The 12,215-nt window shown below is 38.8% G+C and overlaps 1 pseudogene; it reads right to left on the reverse strand.

The window, feature by feature from the left end:
- Nucleotides 1-11,561: 11,561 nt before the first annotated feature.
- On the reverse strand, nt 11,562-11,955 carry Gm43217 (annotated as a pseudogene).
- Nucleotides 11,956-12,215: the final 260 nt, after the last annotated feature.

The following is a 12,215-nucleotide window of genomic DNA, read 5'->3' on the forward strand; positions in this document are numbered from 1 at the left end:
CTATAGCCTGTGTCATTTACTACGAGACCTTCTACAAATTTTCACACAAATATTACATTGCTTTTTATGCCAGTATACAACAGCACACATATAAAGAAGGAGCCATCTTGAGGTGAGTGGATAAAGCCATGAGCAGAATTTTAACATTATTCTTTATTTCCTTTATCCTGTTATATCTGATTTTTCAGGCTTAAACATATTCATGGAGAACTGCTCTTTTGTTCCAAAGCAACTCTGCAGTAATGTAAATTAGTTTTTACAAAGCCTGTTCTAATGCTCTCTCTACCCTTTATTCTTCTATAAGGTGTTCACAAATCTCTGACCTCACCTTATTCAAAACCAACCCGAGGTGTTACATCCTAAATATCCTTCATTTTGTGAACTGCAAATTAAGTCAAAGTAGTTCAATAAGATGAGTAACACTTCAGCATTATAAAACAGAGAGCCATTGACAGCCTGGATCACAAGGGCATTTGCACAGTGGATCAAAGCCCAAAGCATGAGACTACAAAGAATATGATGATATATTTTTTAAACAATAAAAAAATTAGAAACAAGTACTGTCTTAGAATTTCCATTGCTGTGAAGAAACACCATGACTAAGGGAACTATTATAGAGGACAACATTTAATTGATGCTGGCTTACAGGTTCAGAGGTATAGTCCATTATCCTCATGCGATGAAGTAAGGCAGCATTCAGGCACACATGTTGCTGGAGAAGCTGAGAGTTCTACATATTGATCCAAAGTCAAAAGCCCACAGGAGGCTAGCTTCATTCCACAGGCAGCCAGCAGGAGGAGTTTCTACACAGGGCTGAGCTTGAGTGCTAGGAGCTATCAAAGCTCCCCAACACAGTGACTCACTTCCTCCAACAAAGCCCACACCTATTCAAACAAGGCCACACCTAATCGTACCTATTCTCATGGCCAAGTATATATTCAAACTACTATAGGAAACAAATTAGAAAACACAGCCATACAGGAGCAAAGTGGCTGTCAGGATATGGCTGTCAGAAAGATGGTTCCTTAAGGAAGCTCCTCCTTGTGTAACCCATACTTTCCCAACTAAATCTTATCTATAAAACTTTGTCTGACAATGTTACAAAAGTTACATTTGAAAAATATTTTCATTTACAATGAATTATAGAATAGTTAAAGAATAATATCTTGGATTGCAAGGAAATTTCAAATTTATTTGTAATTAAACAACATTTATGAACAGATATATTTAAACTTGTGAGAGATTAAAATATTAAAACTGAACTAAAACTAGCATAAAAGCTGAAGTAAAAATTCATGTTATTTTGGGTATTCTGTATTTATGTATTTATTTATTGGCTAATACCCAGTTATTTGTAAGTATATACCGTGCATGTCCTTTTGGGTCTGAGTTACCTCACTCAGAATGATATTTTTTAGTTCCATCCCTTTGCCTGCAAAACTCAGGATGTCCTCATTCTTAATAGCTGAGTAGTATTCCATTGTGTAAATAAACCACATTTTCTGTATCCATTCTTCTATCTTGGGACAACTAAGTTGTTTCCAGATTCTGGCAATGACAAATAAGGCCACTATGAACATAGTGGAACACATGCAACTGTGGCATGGTGAGACATCTTTTGGAGATATTCCCAAGAGTGGTATAGCTGGGTCTTCAGGCAGATATATTTCAAATATTCTGAGGAATCTCCAGATTGTTTTCCAGAGTGGTTGTGCCAGTTTGCAATCCCACCAGCAATGGAAGAGTGTTACTCTTTTTCCACATCCTCTCCAACATGTGTTGTCACCTGAGGTTTTGATCTTAGCCATTCTGATTGGTGTAGGGTGGAATCTCAGGGTCATTTTGATTTCCAGTTTTCTGATCACCAAGGACTTTGAACATTTCTTTGGGTGCTTCTCAGCCATCCGAGATTCCTCTGTTCTGAATTCTTGGTTTAGTTCTATACCCCATTTTTTATTGGGTTGTTGGGTTTTTTGGTGATTAACTTCTTGAGTTCTTTATATATTTTGGGTATTAGCCCTATATCAGATGTGGGTTTAGTGAAGATTCTTTTCCCAATCTGTAGGTTGCCAATTTGTCTTATTGTCTATGTTCTTTGCCTTACATAAGCTTTCCAGTTTTATGAGATCCCATTTATCAATTCTTGATCTTAGAGCCATTGGAGTTCTTAGGAAATCCCCCGCACCCCTGTGCCAATGAGTTCTATGCTCTTTGCCTCTTTCTCTTCTATAAGATTCACTGTATCTAGTTTTTTGTTGAGGTCCTTGAGCCACTTGGACTTGAGCTCTGTACAAGGTGACAAATATGGGTCTATTTTCATTCATCTACATACAGACAGCCAGTTAGAGCAGCACCATTTAGTGAAGATGCTTTGTTTTTTCCATTATATATTTTTGTCATCTTTGTCAAAGATCAAGTGACTTTTATTTCTGAATCTTCAATTCTATTCCATTGATCATCAAGTCTGTCTCTGTACCAATACCGTGCAACTTTTATCACTACTGCTCTGTAGTAAAGCTTGATGTCAAGGATGGTGATTCCCCCAGTTATTCTTTTATTGTTAAGAATTGCCCAAGTGAGGACTCCTTGGTCCCACTTGGGAGAGAGAAGAAAGCAATCACAAGTGTGGAGGGAGGGAGGGACCTGGGAGTGGAAGTGGGCCCAGGGAGGGGCAGTGGAGGAGAGGGAAACCTGATTTGGTATTGGGTGAGGGAAAAGGACTGCAACCCTGAGGGCCAGCAGAAAGAATGGGAATAGGCAAAGTCAGGAAATAGAAGGTTGGGGGAACCAACAGAATGTACCAGAGATCTGGGAGGTAAGGGACTCCCAGGACTCAAGGGGGGGGCACCTTAGATGAAATGCCAGACAGTAGAAAAAGGGAATTTATAGAGCTTACCTCCAGCAGGGAGAAAGGACATCAAATGAGGGATGGGGTCGCCATTCCACAATCACATTTCTGACCCATAATTGTTCCTATCAGAATGAATCACAGGGATGGAAATGGAGAGGAGCCTGAAAATCAGTTACCAGTCCAAAGTGGAATCCAGCTCAAGGAGACATCCCAAGGCCTGACTGAGGCTATGGATTACTCACAAAAGAGATCTATCATGACTGCCCTCTGAAAGACCCAGCAAGCAGCTGAAAGAGTCAGATGCAGATATTTGTACCTAACCAGTGTACAGAAGCAGCTGACCTCTGGTGTTGAATTGGGGAAGGCCGAAAGAAGTTGAGGAAAAGGGCGATCCTGTAGGAGGACCAGCAGCTTCAATTAATCTGGACCCCTGAGATCTCTTAACATTGGACCACCAGTGTACACCAGCTGATATGAGGCTCCCAACACACATACAATAGAGGATTTCTGGGTCAGTGTTCATTCCGAAATATGTACCTAACCTTCATGAGACTTGAGGCCCCAGGGAGTTTGGAGGTCAGGTGGGTTGTGGGGGGCATCCACATGGAGACAGGGTGGGGTGGGAATGAGGTATGGGATATGGAGCAGATGGATGGTGGAAATGGGAGGGCAGGGATTGGAACATGGAGTGTAAAAATAAATTTTAAAATAAAATATTTTTTTTTTAAATCACTATTTACCAACAAAAAATCCATGTTATGCTTTTTCTTATGTTTCAAGGTACGGTGAAATAGGTTAACTGTGATAAATATGATTTTGTTTTTTGAGTGACTTATATGTTAAGTTCATTATGCTCTTGATGCATTCATTATTGGCACTCAGCTAGTGTCTCTCATAGGGACTACACAAAAATTGGTCATAAAGGATCAATTAAATGCGTCACCAATCTAATAGTCTCTCTTATTAGTATCCTTTAATATATTCACAAGTAAGCCCTTAAATAGAAGGTAACCATAATCTTGTTGCATATTGAAGGCCTTTAATGAACATTAAAACCTATTCACAATTAAGAAAACTTAAAATGAAAACTACAACTGCTTTTCATAATTAAATGGGGGATAACATGATATTGTACTTATATGGAGGCCTGCTGGATCTAAAAAATATATATTCTGTCCTTTTTGTAGTACTGATATAATAGAATAACCATATTCAGCAAGGTGGCAGCATACAAAACACCATTAACAGTGCTCAACAACCTTATTCATCAAGGAAATGCAGACCAAAAGTACTCTAAGATTCTGTCTCACCCAGGTCAGAATATAAATGTTACCAGTGACGTAGTAAATGGTTAACTCTAAAACTCTATGGTAGTTAGGAAAACAAGTGGACCCAATTTGGAAATCACTGTGCAGTTTCCTCAAAAACAAAAGAGAAATAGAAAAATATAACCCAGCTATATCCCTCTGGACATTTACACCCCGGCCTTTATATTCAGCTACAGACACTAACACATTCATGTTCATGGAACCTCTGTTCACAATGGCTAGAAATGTACTCATCCTGGATGCCCATTCTCAGACAAATAGATAGAAGAATGAAGCTCTGAGTGAATAGTGGAATTTTATGCAGTTGGAAAGGAAAATTAAATCATGAAATTTACAAGGAAATGAATAGAAATTAATGTGAGTCTCTCTGTTTTCTCTCTCTCTCTGTTCTCTCTCTGTTCTCTCTGTCCTCCTCTCTCTCTCTCTCTCTCTCTCTCTCTCTGTGAAGTAATTCAGACTCGAAAGAAAATTTTCATGTTTTTTTTCCAATACAAGTGTATTAGCTTCAAATGTTTTGTTTGTGTTGTTAACTTTAAGTATAACAGAACCCCTGAAATTATAAAGAGTTCATTATGGAAGAGTATATCAAGAGTAAAGATAGAGTAGATTATAGGTAAATTTAAAGTAAAGAAATGGAATGCTGTATGTAGAAAGATTTAAGCAGTAAGAGGCATAGTAATGTGGTGGAAATCAGTGGGACAGGGCTGGCAGGGTACATAAAAGAAGCCATATGGCCCCATCTCTCACACTCCCATCTCAAAACAAATTTTATCCAGAAATGTTCCTGTCTGAAGGAAGAACTAGAACAAAAAATGTGACAGAGAGTGAAGGAAGGGTCAAACTGAGAACAGCCCCGCCTCGGATTACATCATGTCTATAGACACCAAACCAAACACTGTTGCTGTGGTCAAGAGGAACTTGCTGACAAGAACCTGGTGTGATTGTTCCTTGGGTGGTCCTGCCAGCAACTGACCACTGTAGATGCAGATGCTTGGAGCTAACCACCAGTCTGTACTCAGGGAACCTGGTAAGGGAGCTGACAGAAGGACTGGAGAAGTGAATAGGTACTGCAACCCCATTGGAAGAACAACATAGGCTGGCCTGATTACTCAGTTCTCCCAAAGTCTAGACCATCTACCAAAGAGTGTACCTGGAGTGAAGTCCCTTGGTCCCTGAGAGGTTTGATGCCCCAGAGTAAGGGGGATGCTGGAGCGGTGGGGCTGGAAAGCGTGTGTGGGTAGGGGAGCACCCTCATACAGGCAAAGGGGAGGGGAGAGGGGGAATGTGGGACTGGGGAGGGTCGGTGGAGGGGTAACCAAGACGTGGGATATCATTTGAGATGTAAACTAATGGGATGATTAATTAAAATGCAAAAATAAAAGCGAAGCCGTATGGATGTCTATTATCTTGCAATACACTAAAAACTATAATTGGAGGTTTAATAGTTGTCCTCCTTCTGTTCTTCCTCCTCCTCTTCTCCTCCTCCTCCTTCTCTTAATTTGTTTTAAATGTTGCTCTCATTCATGCTTATCATTCAGTTAACTGTTTCTTTGTATATCTCAAAGAGACAGACTTTTAAAATGATGGAATTTTCCTTCAGTGCCAGATAGCTGAACCACTATAGGTCTCACCAGATTAATTCCACAGTGGCATTCTAGAAGGTAATTTTTAACCATAATGTGACTATTCTGCAAACACTAGTCTTTTGATGAAGTGCTCTCCATTGTCTCTTCTTAAAGTAGACGAAAGGAAATAAGCAGCAACTGAAGCTGGTACCTGAGTTCAGATTTATTTGCAGAGAGCTGTACCACGCTGTGATTTACTGCAGATTGGCCCTAAGGAGCAGCATACTTTTATATAAGGTGCTTATTCAAAAGCAGGTATTGTAGGAATTAAAAATAAATGGCCATTGCTATAGCCTACGTATCTACTCTCTAGTAATCCATTTTAAAATTAATTTCCTGAAAAGATTAATAACTCATAGAATCCCCTTATTTGATATTTATGAGTCATGATACGAGTCCTACAGGAGTTTTTAGCAGTGCTGTTAAAAGTAGGCTTACCTTGCTAGGTGATGCAATGTGAATATTCCATATCATCAATAGAGACTAAGCCAGTTTAGTCTCTTTTCTTCAGCCCATCTGTCAGTCTGTCAACCCATGTCTTTTTGTCTGTCTGCCTGTGCATCTCTCTGTCTCTGCCTATCTCAATTCTGTATTCTGCAATGAACTGCTCTCCGGGTAATTTACCACTTGCTTCTGACATTTTCACTTAGCTGCATCACACTGTAATTTATTACACATTGATTCCAAGACACTATACTTTTATATTCGGTCCTTATTCTAAGAGGATTTTATAGGAATTAAAAATATAAGGCCATAGCTATAGCCTACATAGTAATCCATTTTAAAATGAACTTCCTGAAAAGATTAATAACTCTTTGGGGATTCCTCCTCTAGCTTACAAGGATTGATTTCATGGCCTCTGAGGGATAGAGAAGGCCTATATGCTTTTGTACTGGTGGACTGTCACTGGGGTCAAACATCTCCATGAAGATACCATGCTTAATAGCATTGTTTCTACCTGTAGCTTACATGTGCTTTCTTGGATGCACACTTTGGTTTGATCTAAAATAATAAAATAAAATAACAAGCTACTTTACTTTGGAAATTTTAAATGCCGTAATTGATGCAAGTACACTTATAAATTGAAAAATATTTTTTTTATTTAATAAATGGAAATGTTAAGCACCAAGCCATTTTTGCTATTAGCTTAAATTTTTATGGCTAATGAATCATGTAATATCTTACAATTTTTATATAAACAACAAAAGTGATATGGCTAGCCTTGTGTGAATTTGGAGAGTTCTATTTTACATCTGTCTCTGCTGAGAAATATAAAGATCTCTTTGGTAAAATGATCTTCAAGTTTCAATTTCTTTGAAGCAATTGTAGCAAAACAGAATCTGGTGTTACTTGATATAATACGTGGAGGTCAAACTCTCCTGAGTTTGAAAGAACGAATTTTAAAATGTAACAGGTTATGTTGAACATTACACTAAATTAAAGCTTCTCACATCAATTAAGAAAGGGAACATGGTGACAATGACAAAAATCCTTCTTAAAGGTTGTGTCGTTCTTCTGAACAAATATTTAACCATATTACAGAGGTGCATGCAATCTCCTCTTCTGTCACTTATTGCCATTAAAAACGTGTTACTTAAAATTCTATTATTGGCACATGAGCTATATCTCTTTTAACTGGATCATTTTTTTAAAATTAGGTATTTATTTCATTTACATTTCTTTTTTATAGTTTTTTAAATATTTTATTACATATTTTCCTCAATTACATTTCCAATGCTATCCCAAAGTCCCCCATACCCTCCCCCCCACTTCCCTACCCACCCATTCCCATTTTTTGGCCCTGGCATCCCCCTGTACTGGGACATATAAAGTTTGTGTGTCAAATGGGCCTCTCTTTCCAGTGATGGCCTACTAGGCCATCTTTTAATACATATGCAACTAGAGTCCAGAGCTCCGGGGTACTGGTTAGTTTATAATGTTGTTCCACCTATAGGGTTGCAGATTCCTTTAGCTCCTTGGATACTTTCTCTAGCTCCTCCATTGGGAGCCCTGTGATCCATCCAATAGCTGACCATGAGCATCCATTTCTGTGTTTGCTAGGTCCCGGCATAGTCTCACAAGAGACAGCTATATCTGGGTCCTTTCAGCAAAATCTTGTTAGTGTATGCAATGGTGTCAGCATTTGGAAGCTGATTATGGGGTGGATCCCTGGATATGGCAGTCTCTAGATGGTCCATCCCTTTGTCTCAGACCCAAACTTTGTCTCTGTAACTCCTTCCATGGGTGTTTTTCCCAATTTTAAGAAGGGGCAAAGTGTCCACACTTTGGTCTTCATTCTTCTTGAGTTTCATGTGTTTCACAAATTGTATCTTATATCTTGGGTGTCCTAAGTTTCTGGGCTAATATCCACTTATCAGTGAGTACATATCATGTAAGTTCTTTTGTGATTGGGTTACCTCACTCAGGATTATGCCCTCCAGGTCCATCTATTTGCCTAGGAATTTCATAAATTCATTCTTTTTAATAGCGGAGTAGTACTCCATTGTGTAAATGTACCACATTTTCTGTATCTATTCCTCTGTTGAGGGGCATCTGTGTTCTTTCCAGCTTCTGGCTATTATAAATAAGGCTGCTATGAACATAGTGGAGCATGTGTCCTTCTTACCTGTTTGAACATCTTCTGGATATATGCCCAGGAGAGGTATTGCTGGATCCCCCGGTTGTACTATGTCCAATTTTCTTAACTGAATCCTTAATGTGCATTTATCCACGGAAGCCACTACAGGTTTAGCTAGGTGCAGAATGAACAGCACACTTCCATTAGAAAAGCCATTTTAAGAAATCACCCTGAACATGAGCATGCAGAAGCTGTTAAGGATCACGGTAGGGTGATAAAACATGGCTACTCCAGAAAAGTAAGGAGAAATCAAAGGAGGCATTTGCCAACAGAGTGGTGCAAACAATGCTGTAGGACTAAGCACTTACATATCCAGGAAGAGCTTGAGTGTCACAAAGTGTAGGTGGGCATAGGGACCAGATAATAGTCATCCACAAGGAAACTCAGACTCTTTCTGTTTCTCATGCTCTTTCTCTGATTCTGGGGCATACATGTGCACATTCATACACATGTGCACATTCATACACATGTACACACCACTGTACAGCAAAGAGTACACAATTCCTTCTAAGAGTCTCACTAGTTAATGCATCAGGAAAATGGAATAACATTAAAATGTAACTCTATCCAGTAGGAGACAGGTTCCAGAAGCTATTAAACATGCAAAACAGAGTTTCTCCTATTTTAAAAGAAGAATAAGTTGATTTTTATTAATAATATGGTAAATTATAATTTGAATTATAATTTGTTTTTATTCAAAATGAAAAGCTCAGCCTTGAAAAACCCAAGTACTTGGCTAAAAATAACCAAAGAAAGATAATGTTTGATTAAATGTAGATAATACATAGGGAAAACCATTATAGATATTAATATATGCTTTCCACCGCCTCTTATGTGTACTCAATACTGTAAGACAGTGGTGAAATTTAATTATGTACATTATATAATATGGTAATTATAATATTTTCTATTCTACTGGAAAACATCTAAAATAAATGAAAGTTTGCATAGTACACATTAGGGTAACATAAAATTATAAGCAAAAATCCAAGAGTTGTTATTAATTTCAACACAATTGTTATAAAGAAGTAGTATTCAATAAATACTTCAATGAAACATGTACCTAAAACAATTCTGACAACAGTACTGAAATAATGATCATTGTCATTTATTGCTTTTGTAGTTTAGTGGGAAAATCATATTGTGATTTTTGTGCTGAAAAAAAAAAACACACACACAAAGTCTACCATATAAAAATAAATACTTAAAAAATACAATGAACTAGAGTTTTATAAATATAAGCTACACTGAGGTTTACTAGTTAGAAATCTTTTTCCATGTAAAAGTAAAGAACAACTTATATGAATACTATTACAAATAACACTGCATTGATTATATTTAATATATATGTTTAAAAGTATTCATAATACTTGTAATAACTTAATAGTTAGTAAAAAAATAGAGGCCATGAATTTGAAGGTAAACTGGGGAGGAAGAAAATATAAGAATGTTTAGAGGGAAGAAAGGGAGAAATATTTTAATCAAATTATAATCTCAAAAATAAAAACACATTTAAAATAACACCATGTATAATGCATATATAAAATAGCAGTGTATACCCATAGTAGAGAAATTGTAATCATTGCCTTAATATGTGGAAATATCTCTAAGCTAATATTAATTAAATTAGCTGGAGAAAGATTAATGTGAGAAAGAAGCAACATCTGGTCAGAAGCACTAAGAAGCTCAGCTTTAAGAAAGACAACTGATTTATAGATCCCTAAAACACATTTATTTGAAACAGTTATGAAAGAGCAACAAGAGGAACTTTTCTCTAGTACTGACATTTTTTTGGGGGGGCTATTAATTTCATTTAAATTTCCAATGCTATCCCAAAAGTCCCCCACACGCTCCCCAACCCACTCCCTCTTTCTGGCCCTGGCGTTCCTCAGTACTGAGGCATATAAAGTTTGCAAGATCAACAGGCCTTTCTTTCCACTGATGGCTGACTAGGCCATCTTCTGATACATATGCAGCTAGAGACACGAGCTCCAGGGGGTACTGGTTAGTTCATATTGTTGTTCCACCTATAGGGTTGCAGATCCCATTAGCTCCTTGGGTACTTTCTCTACCTCCTCCATTGGGGGCCCTGTGGTCCATCCAATAGCTGACTATGAGCATCCACTTCTGTGTTTGCTAGGCCCAGGCCTAGTCTCACAAGAGACAGCTATATCACGGTCCTTGCATCAAATGCTTGCTAGTGTATGCAATGGTGTCATCGTTTGGAGGCTAATTATGGAATGGATCCCTGGATATGGCAGTCTCTAGATTGTCCATCCTTTTGTCACAGCTCCAAACATTGTCTCTGTAACTCCTTCCATGGGTGTTTTTCCCAATTTTAAGAAGGGGCAAAGTGTCCACACTTTGGTCTTTGTTCCTTTTGAGTTTCATGTGTTTCGCAAATTGTATCTTATATCTTGGGTATCCTAAATTTCTGGGCTAATATCCACTTATCAGTGAGTACATATTGTGTGAGTTCCTTTGTGATTGAGTTACCTCACTCAGGATGATGCCCTCCAGGTCCATCTATTTGCCTAGGAATTTCATAAATTCATTCTTTTTAATAGCTGATTAGTACTCCATTGTGTAAATGTATTATATTTTCTGTATCCATTCCTCTGTTGAGGGGCATCTGGGCTCTTTCCAGCTTCTGGCTATGATAACTAAGGCTGCTATGAACATAGTGGAGCATGTGTCCTTCTTACCGGTTGGGACATCTTCTGGATATATGCCCAGGAGAGGTATTGCTGGATCCTCTGGTAGTAGTATGTCCAATTTTCTGAGGAACTGCCAGACTGACTTCCAGAGTTGCTCCATACTAATGGTGGGCAACTCCCTTGTAGTTACATATCAGAGCCTATAGACTCAGCTTCATCCCAACAAGGATATTCTGGGCCTGGATTCTAGAATTTGTTTTGTAGTACATGCAAACAACCTGAATGATTTATAATCCATCTTTCCTCCTTCCCCTCCTCCACCTCCCCTTCCTCCCCTTCCTCCTCCTCCCCTCCTCCTCCCCCTCCTCCTCCTTCCCTCCCCCTCTTCTTCTCCTTCCCCTCCTCCTCCTCCTCCTCCTCTTGCTTCTTGCAGTTCTGCAGCTTTATTTGACATTCAACATGTTAGTTCTCATCCACATTGACTATAGATTTTTGAATGTGGTAACAGGCACATAAGTTACCAGTGTATAGAGCTTGTTTGGTAAATCCTCATACTCATTGCATTTTCTGGACAAACGTACTCGGATGTGATATGGGACATTCCTTATTCCCTGGCCCAGACAGCTTTATTGAGCCTGGTGTTAGTGCTCACATCTGGTGTACCCATTCCCTTCACATCAAACTTCCGAATTTCTCTGAGTGCCCAAGGAGCATGCTTCTTGAAACCCACTCCATGGATGTGCTCCTGAATGTTGATGGTGTATTCTCAGGTCACCAACTCGTTAATGGCAGAACGACCTTTCTTCTTCTCACCCCCCTTTTTTGTGGGAGCCATTCTGCCTGGCGCAATTTGGAAAGGAAGGCACAAGGGATTGTGGAAAGGTGTCCTTCTAACCTGTGGTGATTTTGAATATGACTGCACCCACACACGCCTGTATCGGAATGCTTAGTCACCAGGGAATGGCACCATTTGAAGGATTAGGAAGGATGGACTTGGAGTAGGCTATGCTTGTTGGTGTGAGATCCCACAGTGGGTGGGCTTTGAGGTTTCAATAGCCCATTGCTGGGCCTGGCTATGTATTTGCTTGTGGATCAGGACATAGCTCTCAGTGACAG

The sequence above is a fragment of the Mus musculus genome, chromosome 5, assembly GCF_000001635.26.
Source record: "Mus musculus strain C57BL/6J chromosome 5, GRCm38.p6 C57BL/6J".
In the NCBI taxonomy this organism is placed as follows: domain Eukaryota; kingdom Metazoa; phylum Chordata; class Mammalia; order Rodentia; family Muridae; genus Mus; species Mus musculus.